The sequence below is a fragment of the Eptesicus fuscus genome, chromosome 1 (genome assembly GCF_027574615.1).
Source record: "Eptesicus fuscus isolate TK198812 chromosome 1, DD_ASM_mEF_20220401, whole genome shotgun sequence".
Taxonomy (NCBI): Eukaryota; Metazoa; Chordata; class Mammalia; order Chiroptera; family Vespertilionidae; genus Eptesicus; species Eptesicus fuscus.
Genome location: NC_072473.1, coordinates 72,223,409 through 72,241,891, shown reverse-complemented (window position 1 = coordinate 72,241,891; position 18,483 = coordinate 72,223,409). Strand labels below are relative to the sequence as shown.

The 18,483-nt window shown below is 41.5% G+C and overlaps 1 protein-coding gene and 1 long non-coding RNA gene across 3 annotated transcripts in view; one reads left to right on the top strand and one right to left on the bottom strand.

Moving 5' to 3' along the window:
• LOC129150394 (uncharacterized) overlaps positions 1-18,483 on the top strand; it is a 66,045-nt gene that overhangs the window by 13,653 nt on the left and 33,909 nt on the right. The gene's annotated exons all lie outside the window — the stretch shown is intronic.
• Positions 1-18,483, bottom strand: part of TCEAL4 (transcription elongation factor A like 4) — a 57,447-nt gene that overhangs the window by 12,080 nt on the left and 26,884 nt on the right. The window contains exon 3 of one of the 2 annotated variants that reach the window (XR_008557061.1): positions 6,432-6,589. The exons of the other annotated variant lie outside the window; for it this stretch is intronic. The gene's annotated coding sequence lies outside the window, so the exon portion shown is untranslated. Of the gene's footprint in view, positions 1-6,431; positions 6,590-18,483 lie in introns of those variants that run through there. 2 annotated transcript variants of the gene reach the window in all.

The following is an 18,483-nucleotide window of genomic DNA, read 5'->3' as shown; positions in this document are numbered from 1 at the left end:
ACAGCTGAGGCAGCAGGTCCCTGGCGGGGGGTGGCTGTAGAGTCCCAGGTGTTATTTGAGGGCACCCTGGGTGGAGGTGAGGTGGGCTCTCAGTCACAGCAACTCTCCCCTTCAAAAAGGCATGGCCTGTGCAGAAGAGCCGGCCTCTCCAGGACTGTATGCAATGGTAGCAGAGGCTGCCTGGTTAGGCGAGCCCGGTTAATCTGCCCCCAAAGGTCCTGCGGGATCTAACTGTGACACACACACACACACACACACACACACACCATGTCCACACACTCCTCTTTTGCTCCCTCACTCACTCACGCTCTCTCCCTCACTGCCGCCTTCTTCCTGCCTCTGTAGTTGGGTCTGGGGTGTTATTGACCTGTTTGTGGATGGAGTTTCCTCTCCAGGTGTCTGGTTTTGTGGCTCGCTCTCTAGCACATTGGACAAACAGGATAAAATTCTCCTCAACAAGACACGACACAAAGGGAACAAAACACGAATGTACTCACAACACTGATAACCCCAATATAAGTGACCACCAGAGAAAAGAGAATTAGGGGAGAGAAAAGAGAACACAAATGATATCGAAGAGAGAAAAAATGGTATGAGAGAAAAGAAAACAAAGAAAAAGAAAGAAAAAGGGGGAAAAATGTATATATAGGGAGAAAACACCAGAGAACAAAAAGATAAACCAAAACATACAAACACCAAATTCCCAGTAAAGAGGGTAGGGCAGAATCTTATATACAGAAAGTAAGGTTAAGAATTGGATGAATATGGGGAGGACCTCAGTTCAGTGTAGAGGAAGTAGAAAGGGGATGAGTGGATAAGAAGAAAGAGAAAGAGAAGAAAATAATAATAATAATAAATTTTGTCGAAACCGGTTTGGCTCAGTGGATAGAGCGTCAGCCTGTGGACTGAGGGGTCCCAGGTTCGATCCCGGTCAAGGGCATGTACCTTGGTTGCGGGCGCATCCCCAGTGGGGGGTGTGCAGGAGGCAGCTGATCGATGTTTCTAACTCTATCTCTCCCCCTTCCTCTCTGTAAAGAAATCAATAAAATATATTAAAATAATAATAATAATAAATTTTTAAAAATTGATTAAAAATAGGATAAATAAAATAAATTAGAATGGTGAAAAAAATAATGCGAAAAGAAATAGAAAATAAAGAAACAAATGGAAAAAAGAGATAACAAAATAATAATAAAATAAAAACGAAAAAGTGAAGTACTCCTTTGGCTGGTTTAAGATCCCACTCTTCTGTACTGTCTGTGGTTCCTGTTTCCTGTTGCTGGGACTGAAGGCCTCTGTTTGGGCCAGTCTCTTAGGGCTCTCAGGGACTATTCAGATTTTTTTTTGTATCCTTTGTACCACTCCGGGTATAGTCTGGGTGTGGCTGTATTGGTTGCCTGGAGACTGCAGGGAGGGGCTATCTCTTCAGGAGAAAATGGCTACCTAGGTCCAGCAAGTCAGGTATGACTCAGTGCCAGACTCGCGGCCACCTTTCCCCAACCCTCTCCTCTCCCCGGCCTCTCCCCAGACTCTACAAGTCTGCACCTTTTCCTGCACCTCAGGCACGGGTGAGTGTCCATATCCGAAAGGTCCTATGAACTAGGTTCAGAGAAGAAAAGCACAGGCCACAGAGAGGGGAAAGAGCTGCACCACTGCGAGCCACTCTCCTCCCGGCACAGTCCTGACTGCCCCCTCTGGGCTCAGTCTCTCACGAATGTGGACCCAGATCTAGAATCGCCTGCCACCAGCAGTCCTGCAGCCCTCCTTTCCACAGTCAGATGCTGTGCCTGTCCCAAGGGACATGGCCTCGGTGCCATTCGGTTTCCCTCTGACCCTCTGGGCTCCGAGGTCTTGCAGTTCTCCCCAGCCCAGATCCAGATTTTACCATTCTCCAGGCATCCTCTACCCTTCCCCTTGCCTGCTTCTTTTTCATGATATGTGTTATACTTTTCTATTTAATTACACATCTCATAATTTTTTGTTGGAAACTGCACATTTTAGATAATGTATTATAGCAACTCTGGGTTTTGGCTCTCCCTCCCCATCTGGGACTTGTTATTGTTATTTTCTAGTAACTAGCTGGATTATTTTAGAGCAAGCATGTCAAACTTGTGTCCCGCAGGCCGCATGCGGCCCACAACAAATATTTTTGTGGCCCAGCCAATATAACGGTATGTAAGAAACGTTTTAATAAAAAATTCTGGTAACTTAATTTTTACAATATCCTGTTATACATAATCCTACCTAATAAAGCAGTAATATGCAAATTGACCGCACCTTTGCTACGCCTAAGCCACGCCCACCAGACACGCCCACTAGCCAAGCCACGCCCACCAGCCAATCAGAGCAAGTATGCAAATGAACCAGACTAAGATGGCGGGTAATTTGCATACATAGGCGCCCTGAGCTGACCCCCTGCCACGGATTGCAGGGAGCTGGGTGTCCGCTGGGCCGACCCCCTGCCATCGAAGGCGGGAGCTGGGACTGGCAGGCACTGTGCATGAGCCGACCCCCTGCCATCGAAGGCGGGAGCTGGGACTGGCAGGCACTGGCTCCAGCCAAACCCCGCAGCGCCCACCGCCTCAGGCGGGACCCAAGCCAAGCCCCCATCGGGACCTGAACTGGCAGGTGCTGGCTCCAGCCAAGCCCCACAGAGCCAGCAAAGGCAGGAGGAACCCAAGCCACGCCCCGATCGGACTGGGACTGGCAGGCGCTGGCTCCAGCCAAGCCCTCCAGCGCCCGCCACCTCAGGCAGAACCCAAGCCACGCCGAGATCAGGGACCCGAACTGGCTCCAGCCAAGTCCCGCAGATCCAGCAAAGGCAGGAGGAACCCAAGCTACACCCCGATCGGACCCAGACTGGCAGGCGCTGGCTCCAGCCAAGCCCTGCAGAGCCCACCGCCTCAGGGGGAATCCAAGCCACGCCCAGATCGGGGACCCGGGCAGGCAGCATGGGTCAGCGCCCTAGCCACTGCCCTGATCCAAGCCACCATCACACCGCCTGCCTGTTCCAAGCTACAATGGGGGCCCGGGCAAGCAGCGGGGGGCAAAGCCCTAGGCCAGTGCTTGCCTGGATCGCGGACCCAGGCTGGCGGCGTGTGGCAGTACCGCACACTGCGGTGGGGTCCAAGCCGAGAGGACCTGGGCAACTTCTGCCAAGGCCCGCCTGTGGGCATGAGCAGAGGGAGAAAGCTGGCAGCTTAGAGGGCATTGCTCCCTCTGGAGCCCCAGCTTCCGCATCCCAGCTATGAAAATTGACAAATGGTAGGTGGAAGTCCCACTCCCACAGAAACGGCCAGAATCAGCCGTTGGTCACACAGCTCAAAGGCCTGACAGTTAAGACTCATTCACCTGTATCTCAGACCGTGGCAGTAGAGAGGTGGGACTATGTCCAAAGAAAAACTGTTGATACAACGTAGCTCTGCAGCAGAAAGATGCCGACGTTATCGACAGAAAATGTCTGAAGAGCAAAGGGCATCTGATCTTGAAAGAAGGCGACGCCTGCGACAGAATGTATCTGAAGAGCAGCTATTGGAAAAACGTCGCTCTGAAGCCGAAAAACACTGGCATCTTCGACAGAAAATGTCTAAAGACAAACGTGCCTATGAAGTTGAAAGAAGGCGGTGGCGAAGACAGAGGTCTAGAGAACAGTCATCAACAAGAATAGCAACATTGGTAGGAACTGCCTTCTCAGCAATAATGGAGTACATGAGGATGCAATTCTCGAACATAGTTGTGGTGGAATGACTGTTAGATGTGAATTTTGCCTATCACTAAATTTCTCTGATGAAAAACCATCCGATGGGAAATTTACTCGATGTTGTAGCAAAGGGAAAGTCTGTCCAAATGATATACATTTTCCAGAATACCCAGCATATTTAAAAAGATTAATGACAAACGAAGATTCTGACAGTAAAAATTTCATGGAAAATATTTGATCCATAAATAGTTCTTTTGCTTTTGCTTCCATGGGTGCAAATATTGCATCGCCATCAGGGTATGGGCCATACTGTTTTAGAATACATAGACAAGTTTATCACCGTACTGGAACTTTACATCCTTCGGATGGTGTTTCTCGGAAGTTTGCTCAACTCTATATTTTGGATACAGCTGAAGCTACAAGTAAACGATTAGCAATGCCAGAGAACCAGGGCTGCTCAGAAAGACTCATGATCAACATCAGTAACCTCATGCATGAAATAAATGAATTAGCAAAATCGTACAAAATGCTACATGAGGTAGAAAAGGAAGCCCAATCTGAAGCAGCAGCAAAAGGTATAGCTCCCACAGAAGTAACTACGGCAATTAAATATGATCGTAACAGTGACCCAGGTAGATATAATTCTCCCCGTGTAAGGTTGCTGTCATATTCAGAAACGAAGATGGAGAACCTCCTTTTGAAAGGGACTTGCTCATTCATTGTAAACCAGATCCCAATAATCCAAGTGCCACTAAAATGAAACAAATCAGTATCCTGTTTCCTACATTAGATGCAATGACATATCCTATTCTTTTTCCACATGGTGAAAAAGGCTGGGGAACGGATATTGCATTAAGACTCAAAGACAACAGTGTACCCAACAATAATACTAGACAAAATGTAAGGACACGAGTCATACAAATGCAGTATTATGGATTTCATCTCTCTGTGAGGGACATGTTCAATCCTATTTTAAGTGCAGGAAAATTAACTCAACAGTTTATTGTGGATTCATATTCAAAAATGGAAGCAAATCGGATAAATTTCATTAAAGCAAACCAATCTAAGTTGAGAGTTGAAAAATATAGTGGTTTGATGGATTATCTCAACTCTAGATCTGAAAATGACAATGTACCGATTGGTAAAATGATAATACTCCCATCATCTTTTGAGGGTAGTCCCAGAAATATGCAGCAGCGATATCAGGATGCTATGGCAATTGTAACGAAGTATGGCAAGCCCGATTTATTTATAACCATAACATGCAACCCTAAATGGGCAGATATTACAAACAATCTACAACGCTGGCAAAAAGTTGAAAACAGACCTGACTTGGTAGCCAGAGATTTTAATATTAAGCTGAACGCTCTTTTAAATGATGTATGCAAATTCCATTTATTTGGCAAAGTAATAGCTAAGATTCATGTCATTGAATTTCAGAAACGAGGACTGCCTCACGCTCACATATTATTGATATTAGATAGTGAGTCCAAATTACGAACGGAAGATGACATTGACCGTATAGTTAAGGCAGAAATTCCAGATGAGGACCAGTGTCCTCGACTTTTTCAAATTGTAAAATCAAATATGGTACATGGACCATGTGGAATACAAAATCCAAATAGTCCATGTATGGAAAATGGAAAATGTTCAAAGGGATATCCGAAAGAATTTCAAAATGTGACCATTGGAAATATTGATGGATATCCCAAATACAAACGAAGATCTGGTAGCACCATGACTATTGGAAATAAAGTTGTCGATAACACTTGGATTGTCCCTTATAATCCATATTTGTGCCTTAAATATAACTGTCATATAAATGTTGAAGTCTGTGCATCAATTAAAAGTGTCAAATATCTATTTAAATACATCTATAAAGGGCACGATTGTGCAAATATTCAAATTTCTGAAAAAAATGTTATCAATCATGATGAAGTACAGGACTTCATTGACTCCAGGTATGTGAGCGCTCCTGAGGCTGTTTGGAGACTTTTTGCAATGCGAATGCATGACCAATCTCATGCAATCACAAGATTAGCTATTCATTTGCCAAATGATCAGAATTTGTATTTTCATGCCGATGATTTTGCTGAAGTTTTAGATAGGGCTAAAAGACATAACTCAACTTTGATGGCTTGGTTCTTATTGAATAGAGAAGACTCTGATGCACGTAATTATTATTATTGGGAGATTCCACAGCATTATGTGTTTAATAATTCTTTGTGGACAAAACGCCGAAAGGGTGGGAATAAAGTATTAGGTAGACTGTTCACTGTGAGCTTTAGAGAACCAGAACGATATTACCTTAGACTTTTGCTTCTGCATATAAAAGGTGCGATAAGTTTTGAGGACCTGCGAACTGTAGGAGGTGTAACTTATGATACATTTCATGAAGCTGCTAAACACCGAGGATTATTACTTGACGACACTATCTGGAAAGATACGATTGACGATGCAATCGTCCTTAATATGCCCAAACAACTACAGCAACTTTTTGCATACATATGTGTGTTTGGATGTCCTTCTGCTGCAGACAAATTATGGGATGAGAATAAATCTCATTTTATTGAAGACTTTTGTTGGAAATTACACCGAAGAGAAGGTACCTGTGTGAACTGTGAAATGCATGCCCTTAAAGAAATTCAAGAGATATTCACATTGCATGGAATGAAATGTTCACATTTCAAACTTCCGGACTATCCTTTATTAATGAATACAAATACATGTGATGTATCGTACGAACGACAACAGGCAGAAGTTTCGATAAATTCTCTGAATGATGAACAGTTGGCAGCCTTTCAGACTATAACTTCAGCCATCGAAGATCAAACTGTACACCCCAAATGCTTTTTCTTGGATGGTCCAGGTGGTAGTGGAAAAACATATCTGTATAAAGTTTTAATACATTATATTAGAGGTCGTGGTGGTACTGTTTTACACACAGCATCTACAGGAATTGCTGCAAATTTACTTAATGGTGGAAGAACCTTTCATTCCCAATATAAATTACCAATTCCATTAAATGAAACTTCAATTTCTAGACTCGATATAAAGAGCGAAGTTGCTAAAACCATTAAAAAGGCCCAACTTCTTATTATTGATGAATGCACCATGGCATCCAGTCATGCTATAAATGCCATAGACAGATTATTAAGAGAAATTATGAATTTGAATGTTGCATTTGGTGGGAAAGTTCTCCTTCTTGGGGGAGATTTTCGACAATGTCTCAGTATTGTGCCACATGCTATGCAATCAGCCATAATACAAACGAGTTTAAAGTACTGTGATGTTTGGGGATGTTTCAGAAAGTTGTCTCTTAAAACAAATATGAGATCAGAGGATTCTGCTTATAGTGAATGGTTAGTAAAACTTGGAGATGGCAAACTTGATAGCAGTTTTCATTTAGGAATGGATATTATTGAAATTCCCCATGAAATGATTTGTAATGGATCTATTATTGAAGCCACCTTTGGAAATAGTATATCTATAGATAATATTAAAAATATATCTAAATGTGTGATTCTTTGTTCAAAAAATGAGCACGTTCAAAAATTAAATGAAGAAATTTTGGATATACTTGATGGAGATTTTCACACATATTTGAGTGATGATTCCATTGACTCAACAGATGATGCTGAAAAGGAAAATTTTCCCATTGAATTTCTAAATAGTATTACTCCTTCAGGAATGCCGTGCCATAAATTAAAATTGAAAGTGGGTGCAATCATCATGCTATTGAGAAATCTTAATAGTAAATGGGGTCTTTGTAATGGTACCAGATTTATTATCAAAAGATTACGACCTAACATTATTGAAGCTGAAGTATTAACAGGATCTGCAGAGGGAGAGGTTGTTCTGATTCCAAGAATTGATTTGTCCCCATCTGACACTGGCCTCCCATTTAAATTGATTCGACGACAGTTTCCTGTGATGCCAGCATTTGCGATGACTATTAATAAATCACAAGGACAAACTCTAGACAGAGTAGGAATATTCCTACCTGAACCCGTTTTCGCACATGGTCAGTTATATGTTGCTTTCTCTTGAGTTCGAAGAGCATGTGACGTTAAAGTTAAAGTTGTAAATACTTTATCTCAAGGGAAATTAGCCAAGCACTCTGAAAGTGTTTTCACACTTAATGTGGTATACAGGGAGATAGTAGAATAGGTTTAATCACTTTATCAGTCATTATTTGCATCAATGTTGTTTTTATATTATGTTTGTTATTGTTATATCATTTTGTTATTTATTAATAAAATTATGTATTATTTTCATATACACTGTACTCATTTCCTTTTATCTCTCACACTTTTATTATAGAGAGAGGGCAAATAGCAATATTAAAATATTTCCCCAAATTAATTCCCTTTTAATATCGACGAATTTCGTGCACCGGGCCACTAGTTATTAATAACGAACTACAATGTTTGCTAATGACTGATTACTATAATCATCTTGCATTCATTTCCCTTACTCGCCTTATGTGCAGGTGCTCCATTTCTCTCCACTAATATTAGCAGCGAGTATTTTAGCAGCTGATTGCCACATCATTAGTCTTGGACTGACTTGTTTGGTGTGTGCAACAGGAAATATTTCACTTTTGGAGAACAAGAAAAATAGGTTTATTTGCATTACACTTACTAATTTGTGAAGTTATTCAGTGTCTGGTAAGTTAATGTTCAAGAAAAAAGATAAATTTTTATTAAAATGTTCTATTATTTTATGTTAATGATTCCTCATTTCAGCCCTTTGTATTCAGCATATCTCTATCAAAATAAACCTACGTTTCTATGGAAATTGAAACTTTTGTTTTTTTGTGGCCCACATAAACTTAAACCTTGTTTATTTGGCCTATGTTAGCCTTTGAGTTTGACATGCTCGTTTTATTTTTTAAAATATTTTTTATTGATTTCAGAGAGGAAGGGAGAGGAAAAGAGAGATAGAAACATCATTAAGGAGAGAGAATCACTGATTGGCTTCCTCCTGCACACCCCCTACTGGGGACCGAGCCCGCAACCTGAGCATGTGCCCTTGACTGGGATCAAACCTGGGTCCCTTCAGTCCGCAGGCCGGTGCTCTATCCACTGAGCCAAACTGGCTAGGGCTGACATGCTTGTTTTAGATAATTTAGATTATTTTATACAATCCAACTAGTCTCTAAACAAATAATATCTGTGCCCATACACTATGACACCTCTTATTTTGCTCCTCAGTGGGCACAGCTTTAGGTATGCTCACAATCAGGTGGTTTTGTCAGGGCTCTCTTTGACTATTTCCCTGAACACACACAGCTATTTATTTATTTGTTTGTTTGTTTGTTTGTTAATCCTCACCCGAGGATATATTTCCATTGATTTTTAGAGAGAGTGGAAGGAAGGGAGAATGGGTAGAGAGAGAGAGAAAGATAGAGAAACATCAATGTGAGAGACACAGCAATTGGTTCCCTCCTGCATGCACCCCAACCAGGGCCAGGGTTCAAACTACAAGGTATGTGCCCTTGACCAGGAATCAAACCCGTGACCCTTTGGTCCTCGGGCTGATGCTTTAACCACTCAGCAAAACTGGCCAGGGCCACAAAGAGCTTTTAAATGCCACTAATTGTCTGCTGATTGCTCTATTGTTTTTTAAAATTATTTATTTATTTATTAAATATGTTTCTATTGATTTTTTTAATAGAGGAAAGGAGAGGGAGAAAGATAGAAACATTGGTAAGAGAGAATCACTGATTAGCTGCCTCCTGCATGCCCCCTACTGGGGATTAAGCCCACAACCCAGGCACGTGCCCTGAACAGGAATTCAGCCGGGACCTCTTGATGTTCAACTGAGCCACACCTGCTGGGTAAGGACTATTATTTTTAACAATTCCCTGAGGCATAAATTGTTCTAGTGACTGAGATTAGTTCTTCTCCTGGGTCTCCTCCTAGTTTTCTCTCCCAGGTTTTCTCAGGTAAATAGCTGACCTAGAATTTACTCTATATCTCTAATGAATCTACCATTATCCTCTAAAAAAGATAATGCTGCAGCATGTGTGGCATTATCTGACACTACTTATAACACCAAAAGTGTAACTTGATTCAATTATTACTGTTTTACATTTCTATTTATTGCCAAGAGAGAGAAAGCGAGAGAGAGCGATTTTTGTTGTTCCACTTATTCATGGGTTCATTGGTTGATTCTTTTTTTTTTAATGTATTTTATTGATTTTTTACAGAGAGGAAGGGAGAGGGATAGAGAGTTAGAAACATCGATGAGAGAGAAACATCGATCAGCTCCCTCCTGCATACCTCCCACTGGGGGTGTGCTCACAACCAAGGTACGTGCCCTTGACTGGAATTGATCCTGGGACCTTTCAGTCCGCAGGCCGACGCTCTATCCACTGAGCCAAACCAGTTAGGGCTTATTGGATGATTCTTGCATGTGCCTTAACTGTGGATCGAATCCACAACCATGGTCTCTCAGGAGGATGCTCAAACAAACTGAGCTACCTGGCCAGGGCTCAATTCAGTTCTGATACTAATTCATCAAATTAATGCAGATCCAACAGGTTAAGGGCTGACTCCTACAAAAATGCCCCCACCAGCCACAAATGCAGTACCCAGGGTACTCACACTTTTGCCCAGCCAGCTACAAATTTGGGGAGTTCTCATGATCCCCTCTTCAATTTTTTTAAAATATATTTTTATTGATTTCAGAGAGGAAGGGAGAGAGAGATAGAAACATCATTGATGAGAGAGAATCATTAATTGGCTAAAGATTATTTAGCCAAACCCTCCTGCACATCTTCCACTGGGTATCGAATCCAGAACCTGGGCATGTGCCCTGACCAGGAATGGAACCATGACCTTCTGGTTCATAGGTCGACGCTCAACCACTGAGCTCGTCAGCTGGGCTCCCCTCTTTAATTTTGATAGTTTACTGGAACAACTCAGAGAACTCAAAGTGCTTTAGTTACTAATACCAGTTTATTTTAAAGGATACTACTCAGGGACAGCTAAATGGAAGAGAGGCTCTGGGCAAGGCATTGGGAGGAGAGAGTTGGTACAGGGTTTCATCACATAGGCATATTGATTAAATAATTAGTCATTGGTGATTGAACTCAATCTCCAGCCCTCTTATCTCTATAGAGGTCGGGGGTCAGGGTGGGGTGAGACTGAAAGTTCTAACCCTCTAATCATTTATTTGATCTTTATGGTGACCAGCCCCCATCCTGATATTAGGGGGGTCGCACCATGTATCACCTTGTTAATAATAAACTCAGATGTGATCAAAAGGGGCTTGTTGTGAATAAAAAATATACTTCTATCATTTAGGAAACCCTAATCGTTTTAGGAGCTCTGTGCCAGGAACAAGAGACAAAGACCAAATATATATTTTTATTATACCACATACCTCCACTGTTTTCAAGAGCAACTTTAGGCTTGATCTCCACACTGTACAAATGAAGTCATTTCCTTTGGGAAGATTTAGAGCTCTCTGTTTTATAGTCTGCTTCTCTCCCTAGGTAAAATATCTAAGCCATGGCTCTGGAGTTTACAATATTTATTTTATATTATCACAGTATACCTTTAAATAATATTATGTGACTTTGTGGATAATGGAAGAACTTTACTACTGTGTATTCCCCCTCTCATTCTTTGTTATTGTTTTATATTTTGCTTGTACATGTGTAATAATCCCACAACACATTGTTATTATTTATTGTATAATTTTTTCTCTTTAACAGTGTTATTGAGATATAATTTATATGCCATATAATTCACCCACATAAAGAGTACTTATTAAGCCAGCCATTGTGGCTCAGTGGTTCAGCATCGACCTATGAACCAGGAGGTCATGGTTCATTTCCCAGTCAGGGCACATGGCCAGGTTTCGGGCTCAATCCCTAGTTGGGATGCCTGAAGGAGACACTGGATTGATGATTGTTTCTTATCATTGATGTTTCTTTATATATATATATATATATATATATATATATATATATATATATATATATTTGATTTTTCACAGAGAGGAAGGGAGAGGGATAGAGAGCTAGAAACATCGATGAGAGAGAGACATCGACCAGCTGCCTCCTGCACACCCCCCACCGGGGGATGTGCCCGCAACCAATGTACATGCCCTTGACCGGAGTCGAACCTGGGACCTTCCAGTCCACAGACCGACGCTCTATCCACTGAGCCAAACCAGTTTCGGCTCATTGATGTTTCTATCTCTCCCTCTCCTTTCCTCTCTCTGAAATCAATAAAAACATATTTTTTTAAAAAAAAGAGTACAAAGCAGTGGTTTTTAGTACATTCACTGGGTTGGGCAGCCATCACAATCTAATTATAGAACATTTTTATTACCCCCAAAAGAAACCTGGTGTCCATTTTCACTAATTTCCTATCCCTACCCTTTTGCCAGCCCCAGGCAACCCCTAATCTACTTTCTGTCTCTATACATTTACTAATATGGAAATTTCTTACAAATTGAATAATAAAACATAGTCTTTTGTGACTTCTTTCACTTAGTATATTGTTTTAAAGGTTCATTCATATTATAACATGTTTCAGTACTTCTTCCTTTTAATTGCCAAATATATTTTATGATACATATCACATATTATTTATCTATATGTGATATGTAGATATCACATATATCACATATATGTAGATATCACATATATTCATCAACCTCAGTTGATGAATATTTGGGTTTTTTTCCTGGGCTATTATTAACAACGCTGCTATGAATATTTGTGTTTAAGTTTTGTGTGGCCATATATTTTTCTTTCTCTTGGGTATATACCAAGGAATGGAATTGCTTGGTCATAAGATAAATCTGTGTTTAACATCTTGAAGCATTGCCAGTCTATTTTCCAAGGCATTTTACATTCCCATCAGCAATGTTAGAGGGCTTGTTTCTCATCACCCTCGCCAAAACTTTTTCTTTTCCACCCTTTTCATTTTAGCCATCATAAATTTTCCCGATGAGAGACTGGAAGTCATAGCAGATCTACCTAATACATGGACACAAACCCAAACAGGCAGCCAAAATGGAGAGACAAAAAAAGAACAAGCCCCAAATGAAAGAACAAGAGAATTCTCCAGAAGAGATAAATGAAATGGAGATAAGAAAAGTATCAGATAGCCCTAGCTGATGTGGCTCAGTGGATAGAGCATTGGCCTGTGGACTGAAGGGTTCTGGGTTTGATTCCGGTCAAGGGCACATGCCTGGGTTGTGGGCTCGATTCCCAGTAGGGGACGTGCAGGGGGCAGCCGATCAATGATCCTCTTTCATCATTGATGTTTCTATCTCCCTCTCCCTTCCTGTCTGAAATCAATATATATATTTTAAGAAATGTATCAGATACAGAGTTCAGAATGATGATTACAAGGATTACAAGGATGCTCAACAGCATGAACAAAGATGTAAAAACTATGAAAAATGACCAATTGGAAATGAAAGATGACATAGTACTAATAAAGAACACATTGGAAGGAATATACAGCAGATTATGGGAAGCTGAAGATCGGATCAATGAGTTTAGAAGACAGGATAGAAAGAAATCAGAGAACCAAAAATAAAAAACAATTAAAACAAACAGGAGTATAGCTTAAGGGAGCTGTGGGACAACATGAAATATAACAATATTCAAATAGTAGGTGAGCTAGAAGAGGCAGAAAGAGAGAAAGGGATAGAGAACATGTTTGAAGAAATAATGGCAGAAAACTTCCTTAACATGGTGATGGAAAAAGACACCAGTTCAGGAGGCACAGAGAGTCCTAAGCAAGAAGAACCCAAACAGGCCCATGCCCAGACACAGCATAATTAAAATGCCAAAAGTTAAAGACAAAGAATATTAAAGGCAGCAAGAGAAAAGGAATTTGTTACCTACAGAGGAGCTCCAATAAGGCTGTCAGCAATTTTTCATCAGAAACTCCAAGGCCAGAAGGGGATGGCATGAGATATTTAAGGTAATGAATGAAACCATGACTACTATATCCAGCAAGGCTATCATTCAAAATAGATAGTGAAATGAGTTTCCCAGACCAAAAAAAAAAAAAAAAAAAGGCTAAAGGAGTTTATCACCACCAAACCAGCATTGCAAGAAATGCTAAAGGGACTGTTGTAATAATAATAATAATAATAATAATAATAATAATAATAATAATATAATAATAGTAATAGAGAGAGGCATAAAGAATTAAAATGGCAATAGATAGTCTGTACCAATAATCTTAAATACAAATGGATTAAATGCTCCAATCAAAATACATAGTGTTCCCTGACTGGTGTGGCTCAGTAGTTGAGCATCAACCTATGAACTGGGAGGTCACAGTTTGATTCCCAATGAGGGAATATGCTCGGGTTACCGGCTCAACCCCCCAGTGTGGCATGTGCAGGTGGCAGCCCATTAATACATCTCTCTCACCATGGATTTTTCTATCTCTCCCTCTCCCTTCCTCTCTGAAATCAATAAATATTTTTATTTATTTTCATATATTTGTATTGATGTTTTTAGCCCAGCTAGGGCTAAAACTTTTTTTTTTAAGACATGGGGTATGGCCAAAACCGGTTTGGCTCAGTGGATAGAGCGTCGGCCTGCGGACTGAAAGGTCCCAGGTTCGATTCCGGTCAAGGGCATGTACCTTGGTTGCGGGCACGTCCCCAGTGGCGGGTGTGCAGGAGGCAGCTGATCGATGTTTCTCTCTCATCGATGTTTCTAACTCTCTCTCTCTCCCTTCCTCTCTGTAAAAAATCAATAAAATATATTTAAAAAAAAAAAAAGACATGGGGTATGTGAATAGGTAAGAAAACATGACCCAAATATATGCTTCCTACAAGAGACCCACTTGAGAAGAAAAAACTCACACAGGATGAAAGTGAAGGGATGGGAAAAAATTTTCCATGCAATTGGAAACAAATAGAAAAGCTGGGGTAGCAATACTCATGTCTGACAAAATAGACTTCAAAATGAAGGCCATCACAAGAGACAGTCATGGTCAATACATAATACTAAAGGGATTGATCCAACAAGACAATATCATCCTGGTAAACATGTGTACCCAATATAGGAACACCTAAAAAAAACTTCTGGAGGACTTTAAGGGAGAGATTGACAATAATACAGTCATTGTAGAGGACTTTAACACCCCACTGACTTCACTGGGTAGATCTTCCAGACAAAAAAAATCAATAAGGAAACAATGACTAAATGATACACTGGATAAGATGGATTTAATTGACATTTACAGAACATTTCACCCCAAAGTTACAGAATACACATTCTTCTCAAGTGCACATGGGTCATTCTCAAAGATAGATCACAATTTACAATAGCAAAGATCTGAAAACACCCTGAATGCCCATCAATAGATGAGTGGATAAAAAAGCTGTGGTACATTTACACCATGGAATACTATGCAGCAGTAAAAAAGAAGGATCTATTACCCTTTCATATAGCATAGAGGGACCTGGAGAGTATTATGCTAGCAAAATAAGCCAGTCAGAGAAATACAAGTATCACATGATCTCATATGTGGAATCTAATGAACAAAATAAGCTGATGAACAAAATAGATCCAAACATAGAAGCATGGAACAAGCCTGTCTGTCAAATCTCAGAGGGGCAGGGGAGGGTGGATGGGTGGTAAGAGACTAATCAAAGAACTTGTATGCATATATGCATAACCCATGGACACAGATAATAGTGTGGTGAAGACCTGTGGTGGGAGGTGGGGGTGGGCTAGAAGGGGTCAGTGGGTAAAAAAGGGGGACATATGTAATACTTTCAACAATGAAGATTTTTTTTTACCTGTGAACAATAAAGATTTTTTTAAAAACTCTGAAAATTTAATATGCTTCAGTTTATCTATCTATATATCTATATCTATCTATCTATCTAAAAGCCTAAGCAACTGGAATGACCAGTAGCTATGATGCGCACTGACCACCAGGGGGAAGACACTCAATGCAGGAGCTGCCCCCTGGTGGTCAGTGCACTACCACAGCCAACCTCCCTGGCCAGCCAACCTCCCACATTCCTCCGCCTGGCCCCGGGGCTGTGACAGGGAACCAGAGATTGGTGGCAGCGGACATGGCCCCTTTCCCAGGGTTCCAAGGGCTGGTTCCCTCCTTTGGGCCGGCGGCCAACCTCCCATGCCCTGTTCCTCCCCCTGGCCAGCAGGCCCCAATTGGCCCACCACCCGCCCACCATGGTGGTGGCATGGGAAAAGGGGGGGGAGGCGGGGAACCACACAGTGGTGGGGCGCCAATGATGGCAGTGTCGGTGTCTGCTGTACATTCCTTCCACGCCCAGCCCAGCAACTGTTTCTCCTGATTGCTGGCCAGACCTCGGGACCCCACCTGTACATGAATTTCATGCACCAGGCCTCTAGTTTTTTAATAATACTTGGGAAATTTGTAAAGTGTTGGTGTTTATTCTTTAACTATTGGTAGATGGAAAGAAAAACACACTCCTGTGTGTCTCCTCTACTCTCAATACTCTACTACCACAGTACTTCACTGCTGACACCATGTGTTCGAGTTTTCCTCACATCAAACAATTCTGTGATACCAGCTAGGTGTCCTGTTTTAACTCAGTTCTATCTCCCAGGAGATAGCATCAGATCCCACAAATAGAGTGTTCAGTCCTAAACACTGCTTCCACCCCCATTTCAGATGCCAATTGCAAGTCCATATTACCTGTGCTTCTGATTGGAGGTTCCCATGACCCCCTCCTCAGGTTTGATTAATTTGCTAAAGCAGCTCACAGAACTCAAGAAGCCATTTAATTTACCAGATTATCAGTTTATTATAAAAGGATATAACTCAGGAACAGCCAGATGGAATAGTTGCATAGGGCAAGGTATGTGGGAAGGGGCATGGAGCTTCCATGCATTCTCTGGAAGAGTAAATATAGCACCTCCATGTGTGTACCAACCTCACAGTTCAGAGATTTTTTTATGAAGGCTTCATTACATAGGCATGATCAATTAAATCATTGGCCATTGATGATTAGGTCAACCTCCAGCCCCTCTCCTCTCCCCTCAGGTGGGGTGGCAGGAGGGAAGTAGGGAGGAACTGAAAGATCCACCTCTCTAATTATGGTTTTCCCCCTGGCAACCAATCTCCATCCTTAGGTTACTTGGAGCTTTGCAAAGGTCACCTCATTAATATAAACTCTGATGTTGAAAAGGGCTTGTTTTGTATAATGAGACAATACCTTTATTGTTCTTATCACTTAGGAAATTCCACGGGTTTTAGGAGTTCTGTGCCAGGAACAGGATGAATACCAAATATATATTTCTTATTATAAAAAACAACTAGAGGCCCAGTGCACAAAAATTCATACACTCGGGCGGGCGGGGGTCCCTCAGCCCAGCCTGTGCCCTCTCGCAGTCTGGGATCCCTCGGGGGATGTCCGACTGACGACTTAGACCTGCTCCCCGGGGGATTGGGCCTAAGCTGGCAGTCAGACAGCCCTCGGACAACCCAGGAGCCCTTGGGGGATGTCCATCTGCTGGCTTAGGCCTGCTCCCCATTAGTCGGAAATCCTTAGCGCTGCTGCAGAGACCCAAGAGGCTCCAACCACTGCCGCTGCACTGGCCAGCCATGAGCCAGCTTCTGGCTGAGCGGTGCTCCCCCTGTGAAAGTGCACTGAGCACTAGGGGGCAGCTCCTGCATTGAGCGTCTGCCTCCTGGTGGTCAGTGCGCATCATAGCAACCAGTTGTTCCGCTATTAGGGTCAATTTGCATATTACCCTTTTATTATATAGGATATCACAGTAGAATTCACCAGTGCAGCTGTCTGGTTCTAGGCTTTTCTGTGCAGAAAGTTTTAAAAAAGATTTTTATTGATTTAAGGGAGAGGGAGAGAGAGAGGGTGACAGAAACATCAATGATGAGAGAGAATCACTGATCGACTGCCTCCTACACACCCCACACTGGGGATCAAGGCCATAACCCAGGTATGTGCCCTGACCAGGAATTGAACTGTGACCTCCTGGTTCATAGGTCAACACTCAACCACTGAGCCACACCAGCTGGGCAGAAAGTATTTTTTTTTAAATATATTTTATTGATTTTTTTACAGAGAGGAAGGGAGAGGGATAGAAAGCTAGAAACATCGATCAGCTGCCTCCTGCACACCCCCTACTGGGGATGTGCCAGCAACCAAGGTACATGCCCTTGACCGGAATCAAACCTGGGACCTTTCAGTCCTCAGGCTGACGCTCTATCCACTGAGCCAAACCGGTTTTGGCTAGAAAGTATTTTTTAAAAATAACTAATTTAATCTATTTTCTTGTTATAGGTCTTTTCAGACTTTATATTTCTTCTTGACTCATTTTTGGTAGTGTGTATCTTTCTAGGAATGTTTATTTCTTCTAGGTTATCTAATTGTCATACAATTGTTTATAAGAGCAAATTGCAACCTTTTTCATCTCATGGCACACATAAACTAATTAAAATTCTGCATCACACCAAAAATACATTTTTTTGCCAATATGACAAAAATAGGTATGATTTTGATTCATTCACAATAGACAGATATTGTGTTGTCTGTGTCATTTTTTAAATTTGACAATCTAAGGGAATAGAGGTCAATGCCCCTAACTAAATAGTCAGGAATTGCATGTTTTAAAAATTCTTGCTGCACACCAGCTGAAAATCGCTTATTTATAGTATTGTCTTACAATCCTTATTTCATTCATGATTTTAGTAATGTGAATCCTCTCACTTTTTTCTCTTTTTCTTGGTCAGTGTAGTTAATTATTTGTTACTTTTGTTATTTTCAAA